The sequence below is a fragment of the Gopherus evgoodei genome, chromosome 1, assembly GCF_007399415.2.
Source record: "Gopherus evgoodei ecotype Sinaloan lineage chromosome 1, rGopEvg1_v1.p, whole genome shotgun sequence".
Classification (NCBI taxonomy): domain Eukaryota; kingdom Metazoa; phylum Chordata; order Testudines; family Testudinidae; genus Gopherus; species Gopherus evgoodei.
This window is the reverse complement of record NC_044322.1, coordinates 159,861,432-159,872,752: the sequence shown is the minus strand read 5'-3', so window position 1 is coordinate 159,872,752 and position 11,321 is coordinate 159,861,432. Positions and strand designations below refer to the sequence as shown.

Here is an 11,321-nt window from a genome sequence, read left to right as displayed (position 1 = left end):
CCATGCCCTCAAAGCTGCAGGCTTTAACTGAAAACCAGCAGGTATTCCTGTCTCAAGCACCCAGACACCAGCTCCCAAGGGGATCCAAACCCCAAATAAATGTAGTTACTCTGTATAAAGCTTATACAAGGTAAGCTCATAAATTGTCCACCCTCTATAACACAGAGGTCTGCACAGCTGTTTGCTCCCCCAGGCATTAGTAGATTCTAGGACTGGAAGGGACCTTAAGAGGTCATTGAGTCCAGTCCCCAAGAATATTAGAGGAGGAAGTGTTCCTCTGCCTGACCAGGGATGTGAACTCTGGACCCTCAGATTAAAAGTCTGAGGCTCTACCAACTGAGCTAGTCAGGATCTCTTACTTTGGGTTAATTAATAAACAAAAGTGATTTTATTAAGTATAGAAAGTAGGGTTTAAGTGATTTCAAGTAATAACAGACAGAACAAAGTTACCAAACAAAATAAAACAAAACTCACAAGTCTACACCTCATACACAAAGAAACTGAATACAGATAAATCTCACCCTCAGAGATGTTCCAATAAACTACTTGCTTACAAAATCAAACATAAAAACACAGAAGTGTCACAGTATACTAGTACTGACAAATTGCTTACTTTCTCATTTTTACCACAATAATAAAATAAATCAATTGGAATATAGAATTGTAAGTACACTGTTTGAGTATATAGAGCTGTATAAATAAGTCATTATATGGAATTTTATTTTGTACTGACTTTGCTAGTGCTTTTTATGTAGCCTGGTTGTAAAACTAGTCAAATAGCTAAAGGAGGTGATTTACCCCCTGGAAGACCTCTGTGTACCCCTGGTTGAGAACTAGTGTACTGTGGATATATTGTTTCCTAAATGCAAGTACTATAACTACGTGTGATGAGAAAAGCCTGTACCGTTCGTGTTACATTTATTTTTAAATGACACTGACACTTGAAAAAAAAAACTGACTAGTTTTAAGAAAAAAATCAAGTTTCTATTCCCATTTGAATAGTATATCCTGATTTCCTTCCACCACTCCTCCCTCAATGGTAGAGTCTTTTCAGCAGGGAAGTGTGGGCACTGGCCTTAGAGCAACACCACAGAGACATGCTTCACCCCACTCTTTCCTTCTGTGCCCACACCTGTCTGCCAGCCTACTCAGCAGCAGCACTGAGCTAATTCCCTTTACCCCTTGCTTGAAGCAGGAGTGCAGACCTTGGCAGTGAAAAACCATCCTTTCTGCTGCCTACCCTGCTTCCCATTGCTCCATGGAGGGGCCTGTGGAGGGAAAAGTTCTGGCATTTCTAACCCTCAGCACTCACAATGAGTTAGAGCCCAAAGAGTCATGAGATTTTAAAAATAAATTGCCTTCCAGTTTTTCAGGCTTTAGGCTTCAAACTCAGTTGTAGGTCCACAAGCCATTTCAAGGCCTCCTCTGTGACATTGTGGATATCATCCATTTCATCATCCCTATTTGGGGCACTGCGTTACAACGTGTTTGATGTTTTGTATGTTCTCACTGCAGTCTCATGAAGGGGAGTCTTTGATTTTCCACATGTACATCAAGTAGCCACATCTTCCATGGTTTGTTTGAATGTGGTTCAGTATGGCCCAAAGTCTGCATGGCAGGTCGAAACCTGGAGGGCAGCTAATTGGGTCACTGATAATGTCCACACACTTTGCCATTCCCTAGCTGGATCCAGAAACATGAGGTGGCCACATGTGGCTTCTGCAATTTCAGGCATTGTTGGGGTATGTTGTCCATAACTGCCAGGTGGGAAGTTGGATGAAAGAAGTCCACCTTCACATGGTTCACCCTGTTAAGCGGAAAACCACAACTAAAGTCATCAAACAAGCAACTGAATGTTGATTGTCAGTCAAAAGACCAATAAAAATAATAAGTAATAAATAAGTAACTGATCAAAAGACAGGAAACAAAGGGTAGGAATAAATGGTCAGTTTTCACAAAGAAAGTAGATAAATAACAGGGTAGTCCAAGGATCTCCACTGGGACCAGTGCTGTTCAACACATTCATAAATGATCTAGAAAAAGGGGTAAATAGCGAAGTGGCAAAGTTTGCAGACAATACAAAATTACTCAATATAGTTACGCCAAAAACTGACTGCAAAGATTTACAAAGGGATCTGTAGCAGTATGGCACCCACTTCTTGTGAGCACCTCCTTCTGGTAGGGTGTGTCTGCAGTTTTTTCAATTTCCTCCACTCATGGTGCCCCCTGTCAGCAGCTGTGTTTGTCAGGCAGGCTTTTGGTGACTCAGCCCTCTCACAGTCCATGTGAGAAACTAAAGAAAACAACCCCCTTCCGGGGTATACCGTCCAATCAGGTCTATTTCAAAGTCCACAGTAATGTCCTGCAGCTCCTTCTTGTCTCAGTCCCTTCACAGTCCAACAGAGCCCATTGCAATAACTTTCCACTGGCAAGATCTCTGTAGCCCGGCCTGGGCTCTGGACCTCAGTCTGACTAACAGCCTATCTCAGTACCCTAGTTGGCCAGCTTACTTGCAAAGGTTCCTACTCTGGGATGGAACAGCACCCCCAGGGCTTCCTACCTGGTGACTCTTCATCTGTCCTTTAGTCCTCTGACTCTGGATCTCCAGCTGGGTCAGTCTCAGTTCAATCCCCTTCCAAGGGGTTTACAGTTCCATAAACAGTTCTTTCCCTGGGCATGTCTAAACTCCCTTCTCTCAGGTCACAGCCACTTCTCCAATAGGTGTTGGAGGGGACCTGAGCCCACTCACTACTTTGAGCCCCAACCTAGGAAGCCTCTAAGTCAGACCTGCACAACTCAGAGTGACAAGGGCCATATTACTCCAGAGAAAACAGCTGAGGGCCAAATCCCCCTCGGCACTGCCAATTCCCCCCCAGCACCACCCAGCCCCCCAAAACAACCCCCCCCAAGCGCTGCCCACCCCACGGAAACAAACCCTCCTTCCCCAGAGCCGCCCTGCCGAAACAGCGGTATTGAACCTTGGTAATATGTTCTAGCGGGCCTCTAAGGTAGTATAATTAAGGTAAAAGAAATGTCTTTTTTCTAGAAGTAGACTAAGATCTTCCCCCACTTTGTAATCAGTTGCCCTGTTGAATGAATGAGGTGTGACTGAGGAAGGTGTGGAAGGCAGCACCTCCAGATAGGTGCAACCCTTGGAGAGGAGATGGGAGCCAGACCAGATCAGTAGAACAGTTCAGCCACCGACTCACAGCACATCTCCTCAGCCTCCTACCCAGCCGCTTGCCTCCTCATCCCCCTCCACCCTGCTGCTGCTGGTTCACCTGCCCCCCCACTCACCACCTCAGACCCCCACCCCCTGCTCGCCTCCTCAGCCCCCAATCCCCCCGGCCAGTGATGAACTGCCAAAATCTTAACAACCAGTTCCCTCCACACCCCACAAGGGGGTTGTGGCCCGCCCCCACCCCTTTGGGACTCCTGCCCCATCCAACCCCCCATGTTCCTTGACGCTCCCCCCGGGGACTCTGCCCCATCTATCCCCCTTCCCTGTCCTCTGACTGACCTCCACTACCCCATCCAACCTCTCCCTCCTTCCTGATGGCCCCCCCGGGACCCTTGCCCCCACTCAACCCTCCTGTTGCCCACCCTCTGACCACCCCAACCCCTTTAAAACCCCCCACCCTGACCACTCTATCCAACCCCCCCGCTCCCTTCCCCCTTACCACGCTGCCTAGAGGTGGCTGGTGGCACTACAGCTGTGCTGCTTGGCTGGAGCCAGGCCATGCCACCGCCACGCAGCACCGGGTCAGGCTGAGCTTGCAGCCCCCCCTCCACACCGATTCCCCTGAATCGGCTGTTCGCACGGGAAGCCTTGGAGGGCTGAGAAGCAGTGTGGTGGCTTCGCAGTCAGGCCCAGGGAGACAGAGGTGAGCTTGGGCAGGGCAGGTGTGTGTGTGCAAGGAAGGCCGCCCGTGCTCCAGCATGTAACCGAGGGGGTGTGCAGGGGAACCATTCCTCACCCCAGCTCACCACCGCCTCCCTGGGCCTGAGCGTGAAGCTGCCACGCCGCTTCTCAGCCCTCCCAGGCTTCCCACATGAACAGCTGATTCACGGGAAGCAGGGGGGAGGGGGGAGAAGCAGGGCAGTGTGTTCAGCAGAGGAGCAGTGAGCTGGAGCCAGCTGCCAGCTCACCTGCCTCTGCCCACCCACTTGTTTCCTCAGCCCTCCTCCACCACCACCAGCTCACCTGCCCCCCCAACCACTGCCCGCTTGCTTCCTCAGCCCTCATCCCTCATCCACCACTGTGGGCTGCACAATGAGCCCACGACCCACGTTGTAAATGCCTGCTGTAAGTAGCAGCTATGTGCCACTTCACTTTAATTAACTGTTTCCCTGGTCCACTTCCCCACAGCCCTTATCTTTGTCGAGTCCCAGCAGCCAGCTAGGAGCTCCTTCTTTGCTCCCCATTCCCAGCCAGCAACAACCTGCTTTGGCTATTTCAGCTATTGCAGTCAACCAGAGCACCACTTGCTCCCCCAGTCCCAGACAACAGGCTGAACTCATTCTGGGCCCGCAGAGCCTTTTATACAAGTCTGCTACACCCTGATTGGCTGCTCTTTGCAGCCTCTCTGATTGGCTATGTCCTATGCTGCCTCTCTAGGCAGCTTGGAGGACCCTCTCCACTGCCTTTTTCTGGGGTGAGGTGTGGTATGGCAAGACCTACAGCCAGAGGCCTAGTCTACCTCATCACAGGAGCTCACTAAATTGAGTGACTTGGCAACAAAATGGCAGATGAAATTCAATACTGATTAATGCAAAATAATGCACATTGGAAAATATAAATGGAAATATACATACAAAATGGTGGGGTCTAAATTGGCTGTTGTCACTTAAGAAAGAAATCTTGGACTCATTGTGGATAGTTCTCTGAAAACATCTGCTCAATGATCAGAGGCAGTCAAAAAAGCTAACAAAATATTAGGAACCATTAGGAAAGGGATAGCTAAGAAGACAGAAAATATCACAACGAGATGACATAAATCCATGGTATGTCCACACCTTGAATACCGTGCGCTATTCTGGTCACTCCATCTCAAAAAAGGTATTAGAATTTAAAAAAGTACAGAGAAGGGTAACAAAAATGACTAGATGTATGGAACACCTTCCATATGAGGAGAGATTAAGAGAACTGAGACTATTCAGTTTAGAGACAACTAAGGGCCAGGGATATGGTAGAAGTCTATAAAATCATGAATAGTGTGAAGAACGTGAATGTGGAAGTGTTATTTACCCCTGCACACAACACAAGTACCAGAGATCACTCAATGAAATTATTCAGCAGTAGGTTTAAAACAAACAAAAGGAAGTACATATTCACACAACGCACAGTCAACTTGTGGAACTTGTTACCAGGGGATGTTGTGAAGGCCAAAACTATAACTATTAAAAAAAGAATTAGATAAGTGCATGGAAGACAGTTCCATCAATAGCTATTAGCCAATATGGTCAGGGACACAACCCCATGTTCCAGGTGTCCTTAAGCCTCTGACTGCTAGAAGCTGGGATTGGATGATAGGGGATGGATCACCCAATAATTGCCCTGTTCTGGCAGCAGGCATCAGCTACTGTCACAAGGCAGGATGCTGGGCTAGATGGACCATTGGTCTGACCCAGTGTGGCCATTCTGATTTTCTAATTATGGGGTCCCAGTAGAGCGGGGCTCCACCTATGTCTGGTTCCCCCCGTGGTGCGAGCTTAGCATGTGCCAAAGGCAGAAGTTGAAGCAGGCCTTCTGCTGTTCTAACTTTCCCTGGTGTGAGTGGTCAGGGATCAGGGAGTTGCACCCAGCTTTCTGAGGCCACCACTCCTTATTATGCAGCACAAACAAAGTGGAGAATCAGGGACATAATTTTGAAAGGAAAAGGAAACATTCGGAATATTAAAAACAAACTGGTATGCAACACACCATTTATATATTTTATTTGGATTTATTGAAAATGATAAACAGTTGCCCAATATCAGAGATGGTCTAGACAGTATTTGGTCCTGCCATGATGTCAGGGGACTGGACTCGATGACCTCTCAAGGTCCCTTCCAGTCCTAGAATCTATGAATCTATGAATATTAAACCAGTGAAGAGGATTTTTTTTAAAAATGAGTTGGTACCCAAACCCCACCCCCATCCGGTAATTAACTGTGTCATTGCATAAGACAGGAATGACCTGGAAATCAAAATTATTACAGAGTAGAAATCGCAAGATTTAAACACATTCCTTCATCAATGGTTTTATTGACAGAGAAGTTCCTCGTGTATGTTCATGGGGTAGATTTTCTTTAACAATCTGAGGGTAGAAAAAAACGGGAAAACAAATATTTTAGGGTCAGATTTTCCCATCAAGTCCACAGGTCAAAGAAAAGTATTTTTCTGAATCCTAAAGCAGCAAAGCTGTGACAAATTGAGAGGTATATATCAGGCAATTGTTCAACACAACAGTCCCCTTCTACACATCCTCAATGACTGTACACAGTTCAGTTGGTCTAACAGAAGGAGTGTGTCAAAGATTTTCTTTTTCTTTAGTTCTGTTATACCCAGGAGGTGAGCAAGATCAGAGCAGAGGCCCTGATAGTGGAAGTTGCATAAAGGCTGGGATGCCACAACTGGAATCTGCACCAACTTTTTGTGCCCTTCATCTGGGATTTGTGCTGATGGCTACTGGAGGACAAAGGATCCTAGCTGTAGAGGGCCAGCAGCAGAACAATGATATATATCAGGGGCTGGCACACGTGCCAAAGAGGACATGCAAGCCGATTTTTAATGGTATGCTGCTGTTTGCAGTAGTCCCAGCAGGTAGCAGTGTGCCATTAAAAATCCTGCCCAGCCCGGCCCGGCCCGCTCTTCTCTGCCCTCTGCCCTCCCCACCCCCATCCGCGGGGCAGGGGGGCAGAAGCTTGGTCCTGCCGGTTCCCCTGCCTCTTCCCGCAGTGTGCTGGGTTCCTGCTCCTCCTCCTCCTCCTCTCCGTCCCTCCCTCCCTGCTGGCTAATCAGCTGATGGCCCTTGCGAGGAAGGGGCTGGGGGACGGGTGGAGTCAGCGTGCTCGCTGCTTCTGGTGGAGGCAGAGAAGAAGCGGGGACAGGGCTTTGGGGAAGGGGGGTAGTGGAATAGGGGCATATCCCCTCCAGGCCCCTGCCGTGAGCACCCCTCGACCCCAGCCCACAGCCCCAGCCCTCTGCCCTGACCCCAGCTCACACACACCCAGCCCTCTGCCCAGAGCCCTGCAGCCCCGCACACACACCCAGCCCTCTGCTTGACTCCTTCACCCCCCCCCCACGATCCCAGCCCTGTCTCTGGCACCCCCACACATACCCAGGCCCCTCACACTCCATGTCCTGACACCTGCACCCCCTCACATGCCCCCAGGCCTCTGTCCTGACTCTTGCACCCCCCATATACCCAGCCCCCCCACAACCCATGCACCCCCCACATCCTGACTCTTGCACCCCCCACATCCCCATCCCTACCCTGAGCACCAAATGGAAGCTCCTGCACCACCATCCCCACATTCCCACCTGCACCCCTCGCACCAAATGGGAGCTGCCCAGGTAAGCACTCCACACTCAAACCTCCTGCCCCAACCCTGAGCCCCCTCCCTAATTCTAGCTCCTGGCCAGATCCTACACCTCAACCCCCAGCCTGCTCCTTCACCCCCAGCCCTGTGCTCAGTGTACTCCTACCCTCAGCTCAGTGCAGAGAGAGGAAGAGAACGGGCCAGAACCAGGGAGCAGGTAGGTACCCACTGTATGTGGGCAGGGCTGGGACCCCAGACCGGCAGTGGGCTGAGCAGGTCCGGCACCTGGGATCCCGGCTGGCAGAAGCCTGTGGATGGAACCCCTGAGTGGCAGCAGGCTGAGCCGCTCAGCCCACTGCCAGTCTGGGGTCCTGGCTGCAGACCCCACTCAGCCTGCTGCTGGCCTAGGTGCACAGAACCCCAGACCAGCAGAGGGCTGAGCGGGCCAGCAGCATAAGATCAACATTTTAATTTAATTTTAAATGAAGCTTCTTAAACATTTTGAAAACCTTGTTTATTTTATAATATAACAATAGTTTAGTTATATAATATATAGATTTATAGAGAGAGAGACCTTATAAAAATGTTTAAATGTATTACCAGCACGTGAAACCTTAAATTGAAATGAATAAATGAAGATTCGGCACACTGCTTCTGGAAGGTTGACGACCCCTGGTATATATCATACGCACATAAACCAATACAGGAAGTTGAAACAAATGTATGTCATATATCTGCATAGGGAAGAGATAACTGAAATGCCCCTACAATAATCTCTATTTTTCAGGTTAATGAAGATGAAAAAATCCCTACAGCTAGTTGAAAAGTTATTCTAATGCTAAACCATGACATTTTTTTTTTTTACTATTTCCCTCCCTAACTTCAAGTTTCCAACCAGCAGTAAAGCTGGTCAAAAACAAAAAGTTAAAGTGTTTTCCAATTAAAATGTTCATGGAAAATATTTAGATTTTTAATCTAAATTAAATTAAATGAAGACTGGTATTTTTGAAGACCAATATTGGGAGTCATATTTTTCATTAATGAAATTCTGTTAACTAACGTAAGACACAGGACTTCCACACACTCTTGGTTAAAGAAGGAAGCTAACAGTGTTTGTTTAAGCAGCAAAGAGTCCTGTGGCACCTTACAGACTAACATACGTATCAGAGCATGAGTTTCGGATGCATGCATCCCACGAAGTGGGTATTCAACCAGGAAAGCTCACAGGTGCCACAGGACTCTTTGCTGCTTTTACAGATCCAGACTAACACGGCTACCCCTCTGATACTTGAGTGTTTGTTTATAAAGTTCTGCTTGTCTGGGGATAGTCACTGCAAAGGAAGGAAGTGCTAAGAGTGAGATTTTCTGTACCATGTGTGCTGAATTACCTTGGCTGGACTACTGGATCTTTATTATTCTGGTCTCACTGATATTATCATTCATCAATGGGATATAAAGTGTTAATAAATGAACACTAGATATTATGAGCATGTTACAAAGGGGATTACTGTTATGGATGGTTGTAAACACATCAGTAGACTGTTATAAGCCACAGTTGTAAACAAACTAATGACCTGTTTGCCTCCAACAAGTTCTAAAAATGGATTAACCCTTGGTAATTTATTAAATCTTTATAAATCATGTATTAATGGAATGTTAATGTAAAGGATGACCATTAGTCCACTAGCTTTAAAAATTGTGTGGTTCCAATTTAGGCTGCCACCTGAAATAAAATTGAAGTCTGTTGTGCATTAGGGACTAAAAGGCAGTTTCTGACAAAGATTTGTCTTCACAGACGTAGAGATTCACAGACTGAATGGCCAAAAGGCACAATTAAAATCTTCTTTGTAACATAGGCCCTGGAATTTCACCTAGTGATCTCTTCATTGAGTCCAATAACAAGCAGAGTATGGACAGCTATACTTGATTTAAAAGACTGCAAGTGATAAAACATTTACTGCATCTCTTGGTAAATCTCTTTCACTGGTTAATTACCATCACTATTCAAAATTCACACCTTATTTCCAGTTTGAATTTTTCAGGCTTCAATTCCAGCCACTGGCTCTTGCTATTCTTTTGTCTGCCAGATTAGAGAAATCTACCACATTGCAGAAGATGCAGAGTGTAACTCTAGGAGGATGACCTGCTGGGTTTCCTGGCCTGGAAAGGGAAACTACATTTTGAGAGAGAGATTCACAGAGAAGGGACAGAGGCTGCCCATTTACTCAATAGCGTAGCTAGTGAGGCTGCTTCCCCTCAGCACATTTTCAAAAAAGCCTCGCCTTAGGCAGGGTTACCATAGTACCAGGTGCGCAGCCCATGCTCCGCTCTGAAGCTTGGCCTGCCCAGCATCCCCCAGGGTGCTGCAAACCCTGCCCCTGCCGATCAGCTGTGTTTCCTAGCAAGAGGGAGACAGCGGATCCCACAACAGAGAGGGGAGGGGAAGAACTGAGCTCCAGCAAGCTGGGCTCCTGCAGGCAGGCTTTGCTGGCTTCCCCTAGTGTGCTGCATAAACCTGTCCCCTCCCTGCCTCACCGATTAGCTGTCTTCCAGCAGGAGGGAGCCAGATAGCTAATCAGTGAGGGGAGTGGGAAAGAACTGAGCTCCAGAAAGCTGGGCTCCTGGGGAGGAAGAGAGGTTGAGGCCTTGGGGAAGAGGGGGGTTGGTCAGGGCATGCCCCTATAGGGGTGCACCCACCCACCACTCAACTCTTTATGAGGCCCGTGGGGGCCCATGAGCCATCGCTGTTCAGCGGGGGCGGGGGCAGTAGGGTAGCTAGCTAGGAGAGTGTGAGTGCTTGCTGTTTAGCTGATTTTTGGCCACCAGCCAATCAGTGAGGGAAACTGCTTCTGGAGAAAGGGGCTGAGCAGCTGAGAGACCCCACCTCCTTCTCCTACCTGCTTCTTGTGACACTGTGGCAGGTGCACTTTCTCTGGCTCTGCAGCAGCTCCTAACCTATCACTCAACTAAAGGTAGCCAGTAGCAGCAGTTGGTAAGTGTATTTCAAAGAGGGTCTTTCTTGAGTTGAAGGTGGCGGGGGAAGGCCAGAAACCCCCCAGGTGGCTGTGAGAACCAGCATCTGGCTGCTGGTGGGATGGTTGTCTGCATAGTGAGAGGCAGGGGGCTCAGCCAGAGGCATCTCCAAAAACATCTCCTGCACCCAGGCAGCTGGACCAGGACAGGCATTGGTGGAGGGGGAGGCGTGTCTCCTGTGATGTGTGGTGCCCCTGCTTGCCCTCCCTGCCCAGGCAGAGACGCCTGCCTCTCAGAGACCGTGGCCATGCAGTGTGCTTAGTTCCCCCTTCCTGGCATCTGGGTGACTGCCTCTTAGGGGGTGCGGGGTGGAAAGGAAGAGGCAGTGGGGAAGGGATGGGGTGGGGAGGTAGGAGAGGAAAACTGAGACTATCAGGGGAAATCTTCATGGCAGTACAATCTCTGCTTGGGGGTGTGGATGGAATTGTCTCCCAAGGGAAGGCTGGAATGAACTATCTCCTGTTGTAGTATGTGTTTTAGTATAGTCCATGTGCTCTGGCAAACATAAGTCCAGGCACCATGATGGGGGGCAGGGAGAGGTAGCCTGATTTTCCTTCTATCAGGGGAAACCTCAATTGTCCCTTAAGGGAAGGGCTTGTGATCATGTTGGGAGGAGTGGGAGGCATTGCTGAGTCCCAGGGGTAAGTAATTCTCTGGTGATGGTGATCATTAAGTTACTAATTGTCATTCACTTGCTGCACACAATGGCAGGTGATGGTGGTTTAACATCTACCCAGCCATTTGGTCAATGCCTTGTTTCTTGG

At 48.5% G+C, this 11,321-nt stretch overlaps 1 non-coding gene across 1 annotated transcript; it reads right to left on the bottom strand.

Annotated features, from left to right (window-relative positions):
• Positions 1-278: 278 nt before the first annotated feature.
• On the bottom strand, positions 279-351 carry TRNAK-UUU. Its single transcript has one exon. It is a non-coding gene; the product is annotated as a tRNA-Lys (tRNA).
• Positions 352-11,321: the final 10,970 nt, after the last annotated feature.